The 15,052-nt window shown below is 39.6% G+C and overlaps 1 protein-coding gene across 1 annotated transcript in view; it reads right to left on the minus strand.

Annotated features, from left to right (window-relative positions):
• LOC124615683 (scm-like with four MBT domains protein 1) overlaps positions 1–15,052 on the minus strand; it is a 182,230-nt gene that overhangs the window by 166,730 nt on the left and 448 nt on the right. The gene's annotated exons all lie outside the window — the stretch shown is intronic.

Raw genomic sequence — 15,052 nt, forward strand, 5'->3', positions numbered from 1 at the left:
GGAAAATCCATGATGGAATGTAACAATGTTATGAAAAGGAAAGTTGCTACGCACCATATAGCAGAGATGCTGAGTCATGGACAAGCACTACAAAATAAAGTTTTCAGCCAGTAAGGCCTTAATCAAAAACAGATGACAAATACACCTCACACACACACACACACACACACACACACACAAAATGCAACTCACACACACAATTGCAGTCTCAGGCAACTGAAGCCACACTGCGAGCAGCAGCACCAGTGCATGATGGGAGTGGTGACTGGGTGGGGGTGAGGAGGAGGCTGGGACGGGGAAGGGGAGGGATAGTGCATGGTGGGGGTGGTGACTGGGTGGGGGTAAGGAGGAGGCTGGGACGGGGAAGGGGAGGGATAGTAAGGTAGGGATGGCAGGCACTGAAGTACTGCAGCTTAGACGGAGGGCAGGCAAGAGGTTTAGAGGGGGGCGGGGGGAGGGGGGAATAGTGCCAAAGGTGAGAAATAAAAAGACTGGATGTGGTGGTGGAATGATGGCTGTGCAGTGCTGGAATGGGAACAGGGAAGGGGCTGGATGGGTGAGGACAGTGACTAACAAAATTTGAGGCTAGGAGGCTTAAGGGACTGTATTGTAGGGAAGGTTCCCACCTGCACAATTCAGAAAAGCTGGTGTTGGTGGGAAGGATCCATATGTCACAGGCTGTGAAGCAGTCACTGAAATGAAGGATGTCATGTTTAGCAGCATGTGTCCACTTGTTTCTTGGCCACAATTTGTCAGTGGCCATTCATGTGGACAGACAGTTTATTGGTTGTCATGCCCACATAGAATGCAGCATAGTGGTTGCAGCTACGCTTGTAGATCACATGAATAGTTTCACAGGTAGCCCTGCCTTTGCTGGGATAGGTGATGTTTGTGACTGGACTACAGTAGGTGGTGGTGGGAGGATGTACAGGACAGGTCTTGCATCTAGATCTATTACAGGGTTATGAACCATGAGGTAAGAGGTCGGGAGCAGCGGTTGTGTAAGGATGGACGAGTATATTATGTAGGTTCGGTGGACGGCGGAACGCCACTGTGGGAGAGGTGGGAAGGATAGGGGGGCAGGATATTTCTCATTTTAGGGTGCAACGAGAGGTAGTCAAAAATCTGGCGGAGGATGTAATTCAGTTGCTCCAGTCCTGGGTGGTAATGAATTACAAGGGGAATGCTCCTCTGTAGCCAGACAGTGAGATTTTGGAAGGTGGTGGGAGACTGGAAAGATAAGGCAGGGAGATTTGTTTTTGTGCAAGGATGGGAGGACAATTACAGTCTGTGAAGGCATCAGTGAGACCCTTGGTGTATTTCGAGAGGGAGTACAGATGCGATGACCATGGGTGACCAGGCTGTATGGAAGGGACTTCTTGGTATGGAATGGCAGCAGCTGTCAAAGTGGAGGTATTGGTGGAGGTTAGTAGTTTTGATATGGATGGAGGTACTGATGTAGCCATCTCTGAGGTGGATGTCAACATCTAGGAAGGTGGCTTGTTGGGTTGAGTAGGACCAGATGAAGCAAATGGGGGAGAAGTAGTTGAGGTTCTGGAGAAATGTGGACGGGTCATTCCACGTCAAATCAACAAATGAAACCATCGTTTTCAACCTTACCCTCTTGGATTAAAATGAAATTAAGTATGCCTATAGGGCTCATAAATAGTACCACAAATTAATTTTTTCACATTTTTCTGATAAAAAGCTACTGAGTAATGGACTTTCAAAAATTGAAAAAATGACAAATTTTTGACTCGCGGAACAAAGTTGTTTTTTTTATAACTCGTGTTCTAATTAAGCTAGAACAATAAAATTTACTTCATTGGAAAGCTCTTTTAAAGAGCTTTTATATGACACCAAACATCATTAGTTTAACATATAGATACACATTGTTTATAAAAACAACATTGTAGAATTTATCGAATTTTGAAAAACTGTATTTTTAAATTTCTCAAAAAAATATATGTGAAAGATACACTTTACATCTACATATTCTGAAAGATTCAACTTGGGATGAGCATGGGATCACTATCAAAAGCACTTTTATGTTTACCACGTTTCTCCAAATCACAGTCAGATAGGTGAATTTCTATTATTTTGCTACACATTAAAATATTACAGTGTTAGATTTTGTTACATGGTCCACAAATTGTACTTTTGAAACGAATAACTGCTTATTTAACTTTCTAGTGCTAACTATTTATTAATAGCTGTAAAACCACGCGAGGGGGGAAAAAAGGAAGCTATCTCTCATTTTAAAGATTATATATAAAATGATTCTTTGGTGTTACTATCTGCAAACTATTCAGTATTTTATCTCTGGTTAATTTTCACCTATTGTTGAAAGTGACCCACACATTCTTTTGTTGCGAGGCAGCTGTAGTGAAATTATGTGATTAACTCTGAAATGTGTTTTGAATCTAGCTTGAAGGTACTTTTGTACAAACCTCACAAGAGTCTGTAAGTTTGTATGCCTACAACCAGTTAATGTTTGCATACTATTAAGATAATGAAATATTTTTTTACAGGAAGTGAAACAATAGAGAAGTAATATTGTGTAGTATTCAATATAGAAAGCTGAGGCATTCAACTTCAAAAACATTTTTTTTAAATTAGTTTGTTCACTTGATAAATATAAAATGCCTAAAATTTCAGCTTTGTGCGATAATCCATTTAATGAAAAGGGCCACAATAACCACAAGAAAAACTTACGGCCTGTTTCACAATGGATGATAGCAATAAAACCTTTCTTAACTTTAAATCAAAAAGTGTGTGATAACTGCCGTAAAAAAATTGCACAAGTAGAAATTTGTGATACGTCTAGCACAGAAAATGATGATGATCCACTGTATTCTGTGGTGGAACAAGAAAGTGAAAAGGTTTTATGTGATAGTGACGTACAAGACATTGCAGCAAGTGAGGCCTTAGAAAGGTTGAATGCTTCTTTGCAGTCCGTTGGTGAATCGCCAATTAATAAGAAACGACTGTGTGAAGCAAAATATCCTAACGAAAAACTAACTAAATTAACTTCAACAATCCAAACAAAGATATTATTGCTTCCTTCCGAAAAAGAAGAAGAGGTATATGATCATGCAGAATCTGAGATGATCAGTCAGCTGAAAGATAAATTTCGTACATGTACATCTCGAAGTAAACAGATGGAAATTCTTACCATTTTACCTAAAAGCTGGAGTGTTAAGAAGCTTCAAGATGAATTTAACGTAACAAATTACATGGCTCGAAGAGTAAAAGATTTGGTGAAGGCCAATGGAATTTTGTCTTCACCAAACCCAAAACCTGGCAAGACTCTTGATCAAACTACTGCCGATTTTGTTAGAAACTTTTATTGTTCTGATGAGATAAGCAGGGCAGTGCTGGGGAAAAAAGATTTTGTGCTTGTGTGAGACAACGGAGAAAAGCTGCAAGTACAAAAACGGCTAGTTTTAAGTAATTTGAAAGAAATTTACGTGAACTTTAAAGACAACCATCCAGAGCTCCACATTGGATTTTCGAAGTTTGCAGACCTACGTCCCAAAAATTGTGTTTAGCTGGAAGTAGTGGTACACATAGTGTCTGTGTGTGTACTACCCATCAAAACTTCAAACCGATGCTGACTGGATGTAACATTCCTCAGCTGACAAAGGATGAAGATAATACAATAAAAACTTACAAAGACTGCATTGCAAGAGTTGTACGTAATCCGTCATTACCTGCTTGTCATTTTGGTGAATGTAAATTCTGCCCTGGCCCAGAAACATTTAAGACATATTTACAAGATTTGTTGAATACTAATGATATTGATAATGTAACTTATCAGCAATGGGTTTCCGTTGATCACACATCTCTAGAAACAATCATAAAATCATCTGACAACTTCATTGATTGTTTTTTGATAAATTAAAATCACTTACACGACATTCATTTGTTGCTAGTCAACAATCAACCTTCCAAAAGAGACTGAGAAATGAACTTAAAGAAGGCGAGGTCTTAGTGATCTGTGACTTTTCTGGGAATTACTCCTTTGTCATCCAGGACGAAGTTCAAGGCTATCACTGGACAAACATGCAAGCAACGATTCATCCCATTGTTGCTTATTACAAGTATGGGAACAAACTCGAGCACACAAGTCTTGTAATCATATCAGAATACCTAACACATGACACTGTTGCTGTGCATTTGTTCCAATCGTACTTGATGGACTTCCTGACTGTTAAATTCGGGAGAAAACCAAGAAAAATATATTATTTCTCTGATGGAGCAGCAGCTCGTTATAAAAATAGGAAGAACTTTATCAACCTGTGCCATCATGAAGATGATTTCCAAACTGAAGCTGAATGGCGTTTTTCAGCCACCTCGCATGGGAAGGGAGATAGTGATGGTGTTGGTGAAACAGTTAAATGACTTGCAGCTCGAGCAAGTCTGCAAAGGCCATACAGTGATCAAATAATGACACCTAAACAACTTTATATGTTTGCCAAGGATAAAATAGAAGGAATGAACTTCAAGTACGCTACTAAAGAAGATCGCAAAAATGAAGAAATGAAACTTATGGAGAGATTTGAGAAATGCTGCAAAATTGTAGGGACGTAAAAACTTCACACTTTTATTCCTTTTAGCAAGAACAAAAATAATAACAAAAGTGTATTCAAACTCTGATGATAGTAAAATTGAACTGGTGACAGTTTTGACAGTGATACAATACTGTTCAAAGACATATGTTGCCTGTGATTATAATGGAGACTGGTGGTTAACCTATGTACTTGAAAAAAATCAGGAGAAGGATGAAATCACAGTTAGTTTCTTACATCCCCATGGACCATCACCATCTTTTACATTTCCGAGTCATCCAGACATTCTCTCCATAATCAGTAGGGAAGTAGTGGCAATCGTGAACCCTGAAACTGCTACAGGGCGAACATATAAGTTATCCAGTGCAGAAATGTTGATGTGCAACAGACTAATTAGTTTGAAGTATGAAGAAGTGCACTAATAGGACGCCTATTTGTAAATAATAGTAATTACTAACTGAATTTACGTCTGATGACAGGTATTCATTTTTCTGTAATTTTTTTGAGTTTTCGTTTTGTATTTATTAATCACAGAAGCATAAAACATGTTCGTTTGTCAATTATAAGTTAATGTTAATTTCCACATTTTACAACAACATACAGCTGGTGAGAAATAGGCCTAATATCTAAAGTAATTTAGTTTTTAGGAATTTTAAAGCACCACCCTTAACGTAAAATTGCTTTTGATAGTGATCCCATGCTCATCCCAAGTTGAAACTTTCAGAATATGTAGAAGGGGGGGGATTAAAGGGACCAGACTGCTACGGTCATCGGTCCGAATATGTAGATGTGAAGTGTATCTTCAACATATATTATTTTAAGAATTTTAAAAATACAGTTTTTCAAAAGTCGATAAATTCAACAATGTTGTTTTTATAAACAATGTGTATCTATATATTAAACTAATGATGTTTGGTATCATATAAAAGCTCTTTAAAAGAGCTTTCCAATGAAGTAAATTTTATTGTTGTAGCTTAATTAAAACACGAGTTGTAAAGAAAACAACATTGTTCTGCGATTCAAAAATTTGTCATCTTTTCAATTTCTGAAGGGCCATTACTCGGAAACTTTTCGTCAGAAAAATGTGAAAAAATTCATTTGTGTCATGATTTATGAGTAGTATATGCATACTTAATTTCAAAAAAATCTGAGAGGGTCAGGCTGTAGCACTTGTTGATTTGACATGGAATTGCCTGGACAGGGTGTCCTCATCTTCAATCCAGACTGCAAAGATGTCATCAATGAATCTGAACCAGGTGAGGGATTTAGGATTCTGGGTGTTTAGGAAGCATTTCTCTAGATGCCCCATGAATAGGTTGGCATAGGACAGGTCCATAACCGTACCCCGGATTTGTTTGTAATGCCTTCAAAGGAGAAGTAATTTTGGATAAGGATGATCTTGATGACTAGAAAGGAGGTTGTTGGTTTGGAATCCTTAGGGGTTGTGAAAGGTAGTGCTCAATAGAGATAAGGCCATGGGCATTAGTGTAAAGGGAGGTGGCATCAATAGTGATGAGCAGAACGCCATGTGGTCAAGGAACTGTGAAGAGCCGGTGGAGGAAATGGTTGGTATCTTTTATATAGAAGGTAGGTTCCGGGTATTGGGTTGAAGGTGTTGGTCTGAGAGAGCAGAGATTCTCTCAGTGGGGGAACAGTAACCGGTCACAATGGAGCTTCCTGGATGGTTGGGTTTATGGACTTTAAAAAGCATGTAGAAGGTAGGAGTGAGGGGAGTGGTAGGGTTGAGCAGAGAGATGGACTCTGGGGAGAGGTTCTGAGATGGACCTAAGGATTTGTGGAGTGACTGGAGATCCTGCTGGATTTCTGGAATGGGGTCACTATGGGTGGAAGTAGCTACAGCTGGTGGAGATCTTCTGCCATGTAATCCTTGCAGTTCAAAACAACAGTGGTGGAGCCTTTGTCAGCAGGTAGGATTATTAAGTCAGGATAGGTTTTTAGATGGTGGATTGCAAATTCTCCCTGCAGACACAACATTAGCTTGCATGTTGAGGGATTTGAGGAAAGATAGTGAGGCCAGGCTTGAGGCTAAGAAATTCTGGAAAGTTAACAGGGGGTGATTTGGGGGCAGTGGGGGTGGATCATGGTTGGATGGAGGAGTGAACTGAGTTAGGCACGGTTCAACATTGGTCTTTGGTTGAGTCTGATTAGTAGGGTTGGTGACGAAAAAGTGTTTCCACTATAGACGCCAGGAGAAGAAGAGAAGGCCTTTAACAAGTTCTGCATGACTGAATTTGGGAGTGGGGGGAAAGGTGAGACCTTTGGAAATGGTCACTGGAATGAAGGGAATCAGTTGCTTCCCTTTGAGCAGGATTTGCGAGGGCTGGAGAGCAGGAAGAGAGGTCAATGGCTGAGGACAACCCAGTAGCAGCTGAAAAACGAGCGGGATGGCCTCAGTTGAGGATACACATAGGCCCTGGGACATTACAAGGCTCTCCAAACTAAATATAGTTTGAGTTCCATAATACATTATTGGCACTGAAATCACCTGGTAGGAGAAATGGGTGGTGGAATTGTTCTACAAGACCTGAGACAGTCCCAGAGTCCATCACACCCTGTGGAAGTAAATACAGTGGGCAGACAGTGATCCTCTGATCCATGTGAACTTCAATGGCTACTGCTTGTAGATCAGTAACCAAGGCGTGAGCAGAGGAGTGGTGCATGGCAGTAACAAAAGCAGCGACATCTCCCTTGGCTCTTTCAACAGTCAGGCCATCCTTCTGGTGGAGGGTGTAGCTGCTTAGCACAGGGGCATCAGCACTTCAAAATGTGTCTCTAGTGAACAGGCACCTACACAGTGTGCCTGGGCTAGGAGTTTCAGTTCCTCCACATGAGTACTGAATCCATTCATGTTCCACTGTGGTATGGGAGACATTTATCAGGGGAGTTGCACTTTCACCCTGTCTTTCCACCAGGATAGTGAGCTCAAAAGGGGGGAGAGGAAGGGAGGGTGTTGGGGTAGGATGTGTTATGGGCTTTTAAATACAGCTTTACATGTGGGTTAACAAAAGCAGGTAGTAGTACTGATATTTCATTGCATTTATTTAAGATCTGCTGTCTGAGATTTTAAAAAACTGGTCATACAGTATACAATTTTACATGTAATAGTATATTGTTCCACACTACTAGCAGAATTTGTTTTGAGCAATAATACAAGGGTAACAACAATCAATTAGAGATAAAATTAACTTAGTTGTAGGAGTTAAAGTAATAAACATTAGTAATTTAGAATAAAATAATAGAAAGATAAAAAAGGGATGATCTACAAATTTTCTTTAACTGTTAAAAAAATATGTAACATGTAAGTTACAGAACTATAATCTCATGTTGTTGCTATTCCAGGTGGGAGGGCCTCGGCAAAAACATAGTGCCTGTCCCACCTGAAGCAGCATACAAAATTATGTCTTCTTGCATTACTAAATAAAATACATCACGAGTGACTCTGTGTGTATTTGTTTCTACTGTCCAAGAACTGTACTACTTATTACACCTTTTACATGCTTATGCAGGGCATACCCATTGCACTATTAGTGTTACTATATTTAGACATAGTTCTATATGTTGTATGTGTGCTGTTATGTTGTACGTTTCTGTGAGTGATGCTGTTTCACTTGACCAGTGCCATATGCAAGAGGGAAGCCTCTGAACTTAAACTTCGAGCATTGCTTACCCATATGGCATATCCTCATATATAATGATTGTCTCGTTGCTTATATTAGTAATTTTCCTTTACATTGTTTAGTCATCATACTTAAAGTGCAGTTTAGGTACATGAACCAATCACATGCTACGATTGCTTTTCTTATAACTAACTTTTCAGGTGTCATACTCCTATATGTTATGAGTCTGTGTCTAATGTTGTTGTTGTTGTTGTTTCTGTTGTCATTTTCTGTGTCTGAAGCTACATCAGTGTCTGTGGCTGTGTCGGAGTTTGTGTCCTCCAAGGATCTTTACTGTGTGTCTGTTCAAGATCTTCCATATGGATTTTCTTGCCTATAGGCACCATATAGTGTTCTTGAAACCTTATCAGTAATGTTGCCAAGAGCACACCATTTGTCTGGGTCTCATACCATTTCTTTGATGTCATTATATTCCGTTATAGGTCTTACGTGTGAGAGGGTGTTGCCATGTAATGCACATGTTCAGGAGACCCATATACCTAGCATAAGCACATATCACTCTGGCTAAAGCCCACGTGATTCAAATGCGTGGAGTACGGGCCACGGCCGGTCAAAAAGTGAACCGTGTCGTAGGTTGGATCTGCAAGCTTCAGCTTCAGTTGTCTCTATATACTGATGAAGGAGGAGAAAATGCGAAGGCCTTTATTGGTCGTCCCCCACTCCCACTGCCACGTGTTAATGCGCCAGCTCTTTAACTGATGCCTCCCTATGATGTTTTCCAGTTATTTCTCAAAGCTTGTTGTGTTTGCCCCTCTGTAGCCAGTATGCCACTGCTCTGTGGCAGGCTGTGATGCCAATGAGTCAATTCCCCAGAATCAAAAATAAGTCTTTTACTGATGTGGTGCCAAAACACCCCACACCCCGAATAGTATGTTCCTCTGTCTTTGCCTCATTATGTTTCTATGGGTCACTAGACACAGACAGTGTGCCCATTCACTCACTGCAAAGCATGCTATAGCTTCCAAGAGAGCTGTGTGATACGTTCATAGCATCTGCAGAGGTAGTGAGTATTGTGTGGTTGCTAGTTTGTGGATCAGTTTTGACGCTTTGTCTATTGCCAGTCTTGTGTGGATATTAAAAGTATGTTTTTCATCAATATGTATTAAAAATATCAAGTTACTGGGTTCCTCTTTATGTTAATATTATCCCATTTAAAACTGGATTGTTTTTCAGTGGCCTTTTGAGTAACAGATATACTTTTCTGTTTGCAGCTATTGCGAGTTAGTTCTGGTTACTTCAATCACTTATTTTGTTTTCTAGACGGACTCGTGAGTTTGCTGATCCAATGACTAATAAGTCGTCTGCATAAGAAACTACCCCATTTACCCTCTCATCCACATCCAAAATGTTTAGGAATGCCCCAATAGCAATATCCCAAAATATTAGTCCACAGATTTAGCCCTGTGGGCATAATTTCATTATTTTCTTGACTACTTTCTGGTGACATGCTACCCACTCTGCTCTTCTATTTTTGCAATAATCTAGTAAGCTGTTGTTATACAGGGCAGTTGGTAGTTGCATCTCTCTCAACCTAGCAAAAAATGGATGCCACCAAAGGTTATCAAAACCACCTGCAATTTACATTAAAATTGTAACTATGTATTTATTGTTTGTCTTGTGTATTATTTCTAATGCATGATTAATTGCATCATCTACTACTCTTTTTGTCCCAAAACCATATTGGTGTGAACTTAGGCCAAAGAGCTGCCTGTGTGAGTGTAGTTGATCACAAAGGAGCTGCTCCTGTACCTTAGCCAAAGTGTTTAGGAGGCAGATTAGTCTGTATGTTCTGGGGCCAGTTGGGTCGCTGTCCTCCGATTTCTTAATAATTAACACATTGACAGTTTTCTGAAGAGCAGGGATTCTTCCTTGTTGTCAGACATTGTTTAACACGTCCGTTAGAAAGGGGGGGGGGGGTGATCTGTGTGACAGCTTTTTTAAGAGTTTCTGAAAGTGTTCCATCTGGGTCAGGAGCCTTTCTATTTTTAAGTCTATCAACCACTATATGACTAGTGGCATCGGCTGTCCGAATAGGATTTTTAAGAGCAGAAATTAACAATGTAGTGAATGTGGGAGGCACCATGGCTTTATAGATTTTTTTTGGCCTCACATAAGGGGTGCACTTAGTTGTTTTAAGTTCCTGGATCTTCCTTTCTTCAAGGAGTATACTGCAGTCCCTACTCCAGACAGAGTGATCCGCAGAACAATTGAAACACTTCAAGTGAAACAAACAACTGACTCCTTCATGGGCAGCCTTATCACTTTTATCACAAGTGGCTTCTCCTTTCTATCCTAGAGTGGTGTGCCCAAAGTGCTGGCATTTAAAACAGCGCATTTGGTTCGGGTCATGAGGCCACACGTTTAAGTGAAGGAAACCTGTTTTTATTTTCTCTGGGGCTTTAGTGCTATTGAAGGAGTCAGGAGTCAGATTTTACCAGATCCCCACCCACATGTTTCATATTTTGCACATCAAAGATACATTCCTGAGCCACTCATCTATCAATTCTTCACTGGGAATATCCAAAAGATCTCTACAAAAAACTAAGTCTTTGCTGTAGTTCAAGTTGTTGTGTAGCTCCATTTCGATGGTATATTCCCAAGGCATTTAGCTTTCTGGAGGTTCATCGCTTATTGGGAATGACATGTTTCAACCAACAGTGTTTCACTGTGCAATTACTTGACCGATTTTGAAGTGCCAGCAATGCTCTCTAAACTTTTTTTGAATACATAAAGGCAATAATTTTTCAAAGGATCCCTCTTTTCTTTTAACTGTTAAAAGCACATTCTTATTGCCAGCATACATTCTGTTAGTAGAATCAATAGTTTTGGAAATAATTCCTGAGTGAGGAGGACTGGCTCATGAGCCCTCTTGTTGGATTGGGTGTTAGTATCTACCAGTGGCCCACCCATGCCGCTGGGAGGAGGAGGAGAAAATTTTGAGGGTTCCATCTCGGTCTCATAAGCACCTATGGAAATAAGTGTCCAGTCAGACAAAACCCTTCTTGCCCGAAAAAGCCACACAAAACTGAGGTGTGGCAGTTTTCCCAGAGCCTGCCTGCTAATGACTTTTCCACTTCGACAGCCATGCATCTCACTGCCCAGTTCAGGAATCCTGAGGTCACCAAGGTTTTTCTAAATCACTTCAGGCATACGCCAGGATGGTTCCTTCAGCAAGACCATCCTTGTTACACTCATTTGTAAATTTACTTACTTGTTGTTACGTGTTTGTGTACCTGTATATAAGACTAATAATGACTATGAAAACAAGTATGCGGGTAAGCTACTATTAACAGCAAAGTGAACACATTTTCATAGCCAAGACAGACATGAAGCCAACAACCCACCTTGGTAATAGAAGCGAGCTTCACAGATGACAGAGACATTGAAAGAATGTGTGATGAGCCAAAAGAAATCATTCAGATCATTAAGGGAGAGGAAAATTTAATTGTGGTGGGAGATGAGTTCAACAGCAGGAAAAGGAAAAGAAGGAAATACAGTAGAATATGGAAAGCAGGGAAGTAATAAAAGAGAAGCTGCCTGGAAGAATTTTGCACAGAGCATAATTTAATCATTGCTGAAACTAGGTTGTATACATGGAAGACATCTGTAAACACTAGAAGGCTTCAGGTTCATTACATAATGATAAGACACAGATTTTCAAACAGTATTTAAATGAAGATATCTCCAGGAGCAGATGTGAACTTGGACCATAGTTCATTGCTTATGAACTGCAGATTAAAACTGAAGAAATTGCAAGAAAGGCAGAAAATTAAGATAATGAGACCTGGATACGCTGAAAGAATCGGAGATTGTTGAGAGTTTCAGAGTGAGCATTAGGCAACACAAACTGCAAAACTGCTATGCAGGAATGGTAAGAGGACAAACTCAAGTCTACAGAAACGTGTATTACTAGAGGACTGACAAACACAGCCTCTAGGAAAATTAAAGAGGCCTTTGGAGAAAAGAGAAGCAACTGCTTGAATATCAACAGCTCAGATACAAAAACTGGTACTAACCAAAGAAGGGAAAACTGAAAAGTGGAAGGGGTATATAAAGGAGGTATACGAGAGAAATGAACTTGAAGTCAACATTATAGAAAGGCAAGGGGAATTAGATGAAGATGAGATGGAAGATACGATATTGTGGGAAGAATATGACAGAACACTGAAAGACTTAAGTCAAAACAAGGCCCCTAGAATAGAAGACATTACCTCAGAACTTCTGACGTCTTTAGGAGAACTGGCCATGAATAAACTCTTCCACCTGATGTGCAAGCTATGTCTGACACTGGAAATATCCTCAGACTGTTAGAAGAATGTAATAATTCAAATTCCCAAGAAAGTAGGTGGTGACAGGTCCAAATATTATTGAACTATCGGCGTAATAGGTCATGGTTCCAAAATACAGACACAAATTATTTACAGAAGAGTGAAAAAACTGGCATAAGTTCAGCTCAGGGAGAATCGGTTTGGATTATGGAAAAATGTACGAATATGCGAGGCAATACTGAGCCTATGACTCATCTTACAAGATAGGTTCAAGAAAGGCAAATCTACATTTACAGCATTTGTAGACTTAGTGCAAGCTTGTGACAGTGTTGACTGGAACACACTGTTTGAAATTCTGAATGTTGCAGGGATAATATACAGAAAGTGAAAGTTTATATAGGCCTACATCTTGTACAGAAATCAGACTGCAGTCATTTGTTGAAGGACATGAGAGGGAAGCTGTAATTCAAAAGGGAATCACACACAGGGTTGTAGTGTATGCCCAATGTTATTCAATCTGTAAACTGAGCAAGTTGTAAAGGAAGCAAAAAAATTGGAGACAGAATTAAAGTTCAGGGAGAAAAAGTAAGAAGTTTGAGGTTTGTCAATGGCATTTTAATTCTGTCAGGGACAGCAAAGGACGTATTAAAAAAAAGGTGATGCCGAGCGAAATATATTAGGAAGCGATACATCAGAGGGGATAACAATGTGTATTCAGTACTAATCATTGGCTTTGACCAGTAATGTAGGAAACATGCAACAAACGTCGTAAACATGGCGACAACAACAAAATATGGGAGATGATTTTTCAACACGCTGATTTACAGAGCAGTCAGCCACTACAACTAGTTTTCTTTCTTGCTTTCATATTTGCTGGCTATGCCACCTCACAACCAAACTGTCACTTTCCCACCTATCCTAGGCCTTGGGCTAAGCTACAGATCAGTCTGTCAGAACAATCAGTCCCCCCACCTTCCCTTTTCAAATTCGCTGACTTCACCAACTAGCAATCAAACGAAGAAAACACCCATTACAAGGTGACATCTGGGCAGCCATTAACATTATGTCAGTGGCCAAAGGCGATAACTAGATCAAATCCACTTGGCCTATTTAAAGTAGTAAAGAGTTTTTCTATTGCTCAGTAAAACAACTGATGATGGCGAAAGTAGAGATGTTATAATATGTAGACTGACAATGGTGTGTGTGTGTGTGTGTGTGTGTGTGTGTGTGTGTGTGTGTGTGTGTTTGTGTGTGTGAGAGAGAGAGAGAGAGAGAGAGAGAGAGAGAGAGAGAGAGAGAGAGAGAGAGAGCGCTTGACTACAAGAAGGAAGTAATTGACAGGAGACATTCTGCAACATAAAGGATTCATCAATTTACTACTTGAAGGAACTGTGTGTGGAGGGAGGATCGTAGAGGGAGAGAAAGACTCAAATACTATAAATAGGTTCAAATGATATAGACTGCAGTAGCTTTTCAGTGGGGAAGGGGCACAGGACAGAGTAGCATGGAGGACTGCATCAGACTACGCAACAAAGGCTTCAGTTTCTTTCTTTCCTTGCATAAGCTGAAAAATCCTACATGACTGGAAGACTACTATCACACTGAAGTCTCACCAAATTCCAAACTGATCAGCATAAAATCTTGTTTCTCTTGTTTTAGGCCTACATCACTTCATCATAGGTAGGTGGAAATTTTGGTATACAACTACTGTTTCATAAATTAAGCATCTTCATTAAAATATATAGACCTATATATCTTTCACACACAACAGTAGGCCTACCTTCAAATATTATATAAAAGCAAAAGAATAACAATTTAATGGCGCCACTGGAGCATCTTATATTAAGGTCTCTCACTGTGGGACGAACCACATACATTACAAAGTATTTATCTCTTTCGCGCATGAAAATAAAAGGTAGACATAGCATTCATCTTGATTAATTCCAAGGTGACCATATTTTCTAGACCCAAATTTGAGACACAATAAAAATGTTGATATTGCAAAAAATTAATTAAATGTAATAAATACAAAACGTCACTTTAATTCATTACAAAATGTACGTTCATTTATATTTTATTAGTACTTCCTACAAGCAAAAAAACTGTATTTATCAGTGTTGTCAATTTTCTTCAGAATGTCTGCATCCTTGAACTGCATATGAAAAAATTCAACCCCAGTTTTATCATAATTCACTCTAATCATTAACACTGCACTCATAATTCATATAACAAGCTGTGTTTTGTCACTGGTCCATATATCATTCACGTGAGAAAATGCCCTTTTAGTAGCGGCCTTAGTGCCAGGAAGAAAAGAATAACTCCACTAACTCGAGTAAATTTGAGAAATGCACGAGTCTGACTGAAATGAAATAATAATAATACATAGCGATACAGATGAAATAAATATCTAATTCAGCCTAGGGGCTTAAATCGCTTTATAATTGCTAATCCTGGGCAAATGGGTGTCCCGTATTACTTTCGGGAAAAAAATGTGGGACACAAACGTCGCAACTGT

The sequence above is a fragment of the Schistocerca americana genome, chromosome 5, assembly GCF_021461395.2.
Source record: "Schistocerca americana isolate TAMUIC-IGC-003095 chromosome 5, iqSchAmer2.1, whole genome shotgun sequence".
In the NCBI taxonomy this organism is placed as follows: Eukaryota; Metazoa; Arthropoda; class Insecta; order Orthoptera; family Acrididae; genus Schistocerca; species Schistocerca americana.